Source organism: Schistocerca serialis, chromosome 1, assembly GCF_023864345.2.
Source record: "Schistocerca serialis cubense isolate TAMUIC-IGC-003099 chromosome 1, iqSchSeri2.2, whole genome shotgun sequence".
NCBI lineage: Eukaryota > Metazoa > Arthropoda > Insecta > Orthoptera > Acrididae > Schistocerca > Schistocerca serialis.
In genome coordinates this window covers 804,379,223-804,384,815 of record NC_064638.1, presented here as the reverse complement: position 1 = coordinate 804,384,815, position 5,593 = coordinate 804,379,223, and the positions used below count along the sequence as shown (strand labels likewise).

At 46.9% G+C, this 5,593-nt stretch overlaps 1 non-coding gene across 1 annotated transcript; it reads right to left on the bottom strand.

Annotated features, from left to right (window-relative positions):
• Positions 1-392: 392 nt before the first annotated feature.
• Positions 393-467, bottom strand: Trnat-ugu (transfer RNA threonine (anticodon UGU)). The gene has a single exon. It is a non-coding gene; the product is annotated as a tRNA-Thr (tRNA).
• Positions 468-5,593: the final 5,126 nt, after the last annotated feature.

Genomic DNA, 5,593 nt, shown 5'->3' with positions numbered 1-5,593 from the left:
TGAATGGGCTTCCTAGTTCTACAATGGATCGAAGGATGACCTATGCCATATCATATCTATAATCTAGGTTTAAATTAAGTTTCACAAAAGGGAAAACAATCAAAATGGTCTACAGTGAGACTAAATTATCTTTAATTACTTATCTAACTTGTCGTAAATTACAGTGGCTGATGAGGCTTCTCAATAATTAGATAACAGAGAAATCATCGCGTTTCAGATTTTAACTTACGTAGCAAATGTGAATACTACATATGACGGTAGTATCTGTTCCCGAAAGAACAGTTACCGTGGATGACCATGCAGCTTTGCTAGAAATGAAATGATAATTAAATGGACACCCTAGCTGCAAACAGGCGTTGATGTACTTCATTGGGGACATGTTGAAAAATGTGTGCCCCGACCGGGACTCGAACCCGGGATCTCCTGCTTACATGGCAGACGCTCTATCCATCTAAGCCACCGCGGGCACAGAGGATAGTGCGTCTGCAGGGACTTATCCCTTGCACGCTCCCCGTGAGATCCACATTCCCAACATGTCCACACCACTACATTCGTAGTGCGCCTAATAGATGTTTGCCCATCATACTCATTACTCGTGGCAGATTAATCCACCAAGTCCCGTTCGAGTTCGGGCATACCGTGTGCGTTCGCACAAGAAAGTCAATGGCCAGGAAGCCATATTTTAACTATATATGACGGTAGTATCTGTTCCCGAAAGAACAGTTACCGTGGATGACCATGCAGCTATGCTGGAAATGAAATGATAATTAAATGGACACCCTAGCTGCAAACAGGCGTTGATGTACTTCATTGGGGACATGTTGAAAATGTGTGCCCCGAACGGGACTCGAACCCGGGAGCTCCTTCTTACATGGCAGACGCTCTATCCATCTAAGCCACCGCGGGCACAGAGGATAGTGCGTCTGCAGGAACTTATCCCTTGCACGCTTCTTCGTGAGATCCACATTCCCAACATGTCCACACCACTACATTCGTAGTGCGCCTAATAGATGTTTGCCCATCATACTCATTACTCGTGGCAGATTAATCCACCAAGTCCCGTACGAGTTCGGGCATAGCGTGTGCATTCGCACAAGAAGTACATCAACGCCTGTTTGCAGCTAGGGTGTCCATTTAATTATCACTTCATTTCTAGCAAAGCTGCATGGTCATCCACGGTAACTGTTCTTTCGGGAACAGATACTACCGTCATAAATAAATAAAATACGGCTTCCTGGCCATTGACCTTCTTGTGCGAACGCGTACACTATGTCCGAACTCGAACGGGACTTGGTGGATTAATCTGCCACGAGTAATGAGTATGATGGGCAAACATCTATTAGGCGCACTACGAATGTAGTGCTGTGGACATGTTGGGAATGTGGATCTCACGGGGAGCGTGCAAGGGATAAGTCCCTGCAAACGCACTATCCTCTGTGCCCGCGGTGGCTCAGATGGATAGAGCGTCTGCCATGTAATCAGGATATCCCGATTTCAAGTCCTGGTCGGGGCACACATTTTCAACATGTCCCCAATGAAGTACATCAACGCCTGTTTGCAGCTAGGGTGTCCATTAAATGTGAATACCATGAACTTCAATTGACGATCGACACTAGTATTACGTAAAAAGGGGTTTTAACAGATGAGACTTCTGTAGTTCTGAGTGAAGCCTTATGCGCTCAAAAATGCGGCATCGCGTGCGTTCATTACCTTGTCGGTGTTCGTCAGGGGGCGGCGGGCAGCACAGCTCCACTCACCTCGCCGTCTCCGAAGCAACTCACTCCTAACTTCTCCTTACTACAATTTACCGAAGTTGATTTAAAAAAAAGAACTGTCTGGCTGTGTTTTCATCTGACCAATCAGGGTCTCAATGTTAACCTTAAGCTCCGCCTACAAAAATTCTGTCCATCCACTTTTCGTGGTGGGGCAATGTTTTTAAAGTTTGCAACACAACAGAGACGCGAAAAAGTCTCACGCTAAAACTTGCAGCTGGTGTGGCCCTTTTAGTGTTATCGTAAGATCTATACTGTTCTTCTGGAGGGCTCTATCTTTTAACATGGGCTGGGGGTGGTCCTGGCGGTTACTGTTCGTGGTGGGGCAATGTTTTTAACGTTTGCAACGTAACAGAGACGCGAAAAAGTCTCACGCTAAAACTTACGGCTGGTGTGGCCCTTTTAGTGTTATCGTAACATCAATACTGTTCTTCTGGAGTGCTCTAGCTTTTAACATGGGCTGGGGGTGGTCCTGTCGGTTAGCTGGCGACGTGGGTGTCCGTCCCTTATCGTAGGGCCTTCTAGCTTAACACGGTTCTGCTCTTGGCTTCTGTTGTCGTTTCTGCCCTCGGAACTGCGTCTGTCTCACGGTGGGAAGGTATGACATGCATTTAGGCATTCTTGTGTTAGTCTGTGGTATTCCATTTGCTCACCCGTTACTCGTATTACTTTGGTTAATTTAATGTCACGATTTATTCGGAGCTATGTGACATACTACTGGATTTGCTTATCATGTCAGGGTTTTCATGGAAGGTGTTGGATATGCCTGACACCTTACAGTTTGTTATAGGAATGTACGCTATCAAAATTTAAATGGTAAACACAATTCCTAGGTTGTAGCGTCTGCCACTGCAGTTGCACGATCATTACTGTGATGCTTTTGCGCTTGCTAGACGAGCTCGTGACGAAACGCGCTTTCCTTCATTGGATCTTCTCTGTTTCGTCTAGCAATTCCTACCCGGTAGGGGCTCCAGACAGAGGAACATTACTCGTATCGTTTGATCCAGGGTTCTGTCATCACTCTGCTTCGTGGGTGGACTACGTTTCCCGACAATTCTCTCAATGAATCTCTGTCTGACACATGCAGTTCGTGCGATTGGTTTTGTGTGGTCGTTCCACTTAAATAGTTGTGTATGGTTACTTTCAGATGTTTAAACGTCATGTTTGCTTACAGTGATTGTTTTGAAACAGTGCTATGAAACAATAAGGGTCATTTCCACTATTTATGTGCAATTCACTATTTTTTTGTTTTTATTAGGGTCAAATGCCAATACCTGCAACGACCGTCAATCCTCTACAGGCTTTACTGCATGTCGATATAATTTTCTAGGATTGTGACTTCTCTTTGTAAAAAAATCTTGTCCATGAACAACCCCATTCAGTTTCTGACTTTATTCTCTAAGTATGTTGTTTATATTATGAACAGTAATGGTCATATAACTCGTCGTATGATTATGCTCGAAATTACCTTTGCATCTGAAAATTCCACTCCGTTAAGAACGACGTACTGTGTTCTGTTTCATAGAAGCTCTTCAGTCTAGTTACTAAAACACACCGTCTTCAGTCCACAAGTGGCCGACTGGGACCATTCGACCGCCGTGTCACCCTCAGCTGAGGATGCAGATAGGAGGGGCGTGGGGTCAGCACACCGCTCTACCGGTCGTTATGATGGTTTTCTTTGACTGGAGCCGCTACTATTCGGTCTAGTAGCTCCTCAATTGGCATCACGAGGCTGAGTGCACCCCGAAAAATGGCAACAGCGCTTGGGGGCCCGGATGGTCACCCATCCAAGTACTGGCCACGCCTGACAGCGCTTAACTACGGTGCTATGAAGGGGAACCAGCGTATCCACTGCGGTAAGGCCGTTGCCCACAATCTAGTTACTAAGCAAGTGTGATAGTCTGGACGCTAGCGTTTAGGCCATAAAGCGACAGCGTGGAACTGTATCGGACACCTTCCGATGTCTGTTTAACGATTTTAGTTAATTTATTAACCTGCTGTTATTGATCTCGATATCTGTTATTTCGTTGTTCGTGCACTTAAAATGAGGAATCATAGTGCCACCTTCCTGAGTAAAACAATGTCGGGTAAAGGAATATAGTATTTCGGCCTCCCCTCTGTCATCTTCTGTTTCTGTGCCAGTATAGACACTGGGTGTGTGATAGAGGGCTCTGAACCGCTTATTGTCTTAACCTAAGACCAAGACTTCTTAGGATTTTTTTGTCAGATTAGTAAATAGAATATCACTTTTGTACTCGTGATTCTCAAGTTTCTCCCGGTGTATTTGATAATCAAAATATCCACGGGTGTACTGCCGGTCTACGGTGTCGAACGTGCACAATGTTTCGGCGATCATACATGTCGCCATCATCAGGTGAACTGACGGACTGAGCTCCTGTGAACGTGCCGGTGCGGAGATCCGTACGCTATGGCTGCTCAGGGGGAACTGGCTTCGGTCGCGGCGGCGGACGATTTAAATACCCTCCGCCCGCGACGGACAGTTGTGACGACCACGGCGGACAGAGACATCATACCGACCTCATCTCAGACGCCGTCGCAATCTGTTCCACCGCGTGACCACGGCGCGGGGAGCGGACGGCGGAGGGAGTGCGCCGCGGGCGGAGGGTATTTAAATCGGCCGCCGCCGCGACCGAAGCCAGTTCCCCCTGAGCAGCCATAGCGTACGGATCTCCGTACCGGCACGTTCACAGGAGCTCAGTCCGTCAGTTCACCTGATGATGGCGACATGTATGGTCGCCGAAATATTGTGCCCGTTGGACACTGTAGACCGGCAGTACACCCGTGGATATTTTGATTGCTTTTGTACTCTTTCAGGGTACATGTGCAGATATCCTTACACTCATTCTAGCTTCATTCGTTTTTTGTTTGTCAACAAGGCTATGATCTATCACCATGGTTCAGCTACGGGGATGGAGTTTCTAAACTCTCACAACATATCTCGGCATTCACCTGTCTAGGGCTCTTGAATTTCCCCAGTTATACTCATTAATCTTTATTCTCAGAGATGAATGTTTGATGTCAACCGCGTAAGTAATCAAAAATATGTTCTTGTCATTCTTTTTAAGCAGAAATATCTTCTTGCATTATCATTCCTAGTGATACCTATAACCAGTGATGCTGCACGATGCAGTTCGATATCAACATGTAATAATCACAGACGATAGGTGCCAGCACTAGCAGTGGAGAACCTACCAAGAGTGCCGGGGACCCGGAAAACAGTGCAGCTGTTGTCGTAACGCGGAAACGGAGCGATTTATCTGACGTCCTAAACGGCATGATCATTCGCTTTAGGACCAAGGGTGGAAGCATTTGCGAAACGGCAAGTTTGTAAGCTGTTCGACTGCAGCTATGGTTAATGTATACTTTGTGTGGCAAAATAGCGCTATCGAAAACCGGCGCTGAGGCAACTGGGTTGCGCCACAGGCCACAGATGACAGGGTTGAACGACGGCTGAGTGCGGGTGAATAGAATTGCGACTGTTGAGAAACTGATGACTCAGATGAGCCAAGAGATTACCAAACGACCTTTCGGCAAACGTTGCTGTGTGTCGGCCTCCGCAGCAGGCGGAACCTGCACGCCAGTACCGCATCTGCACGCCTACTGAGTGGCGACGGGTGGCCCTTTCAGATCAGAAGAATCCTGTTTTATGCTCAATCAGACAGATGGTCTCCAGCATATACGGCCAGCAAAAATCGTCAGAAGGATCCAGCCTGCGGGAGAAAACGTTGTGGTGTGGGGAATGTTTTCGTGGCATATCCTGGGTGATCTTGTCATTCTGGTAGGCACAATGGATGAACAGA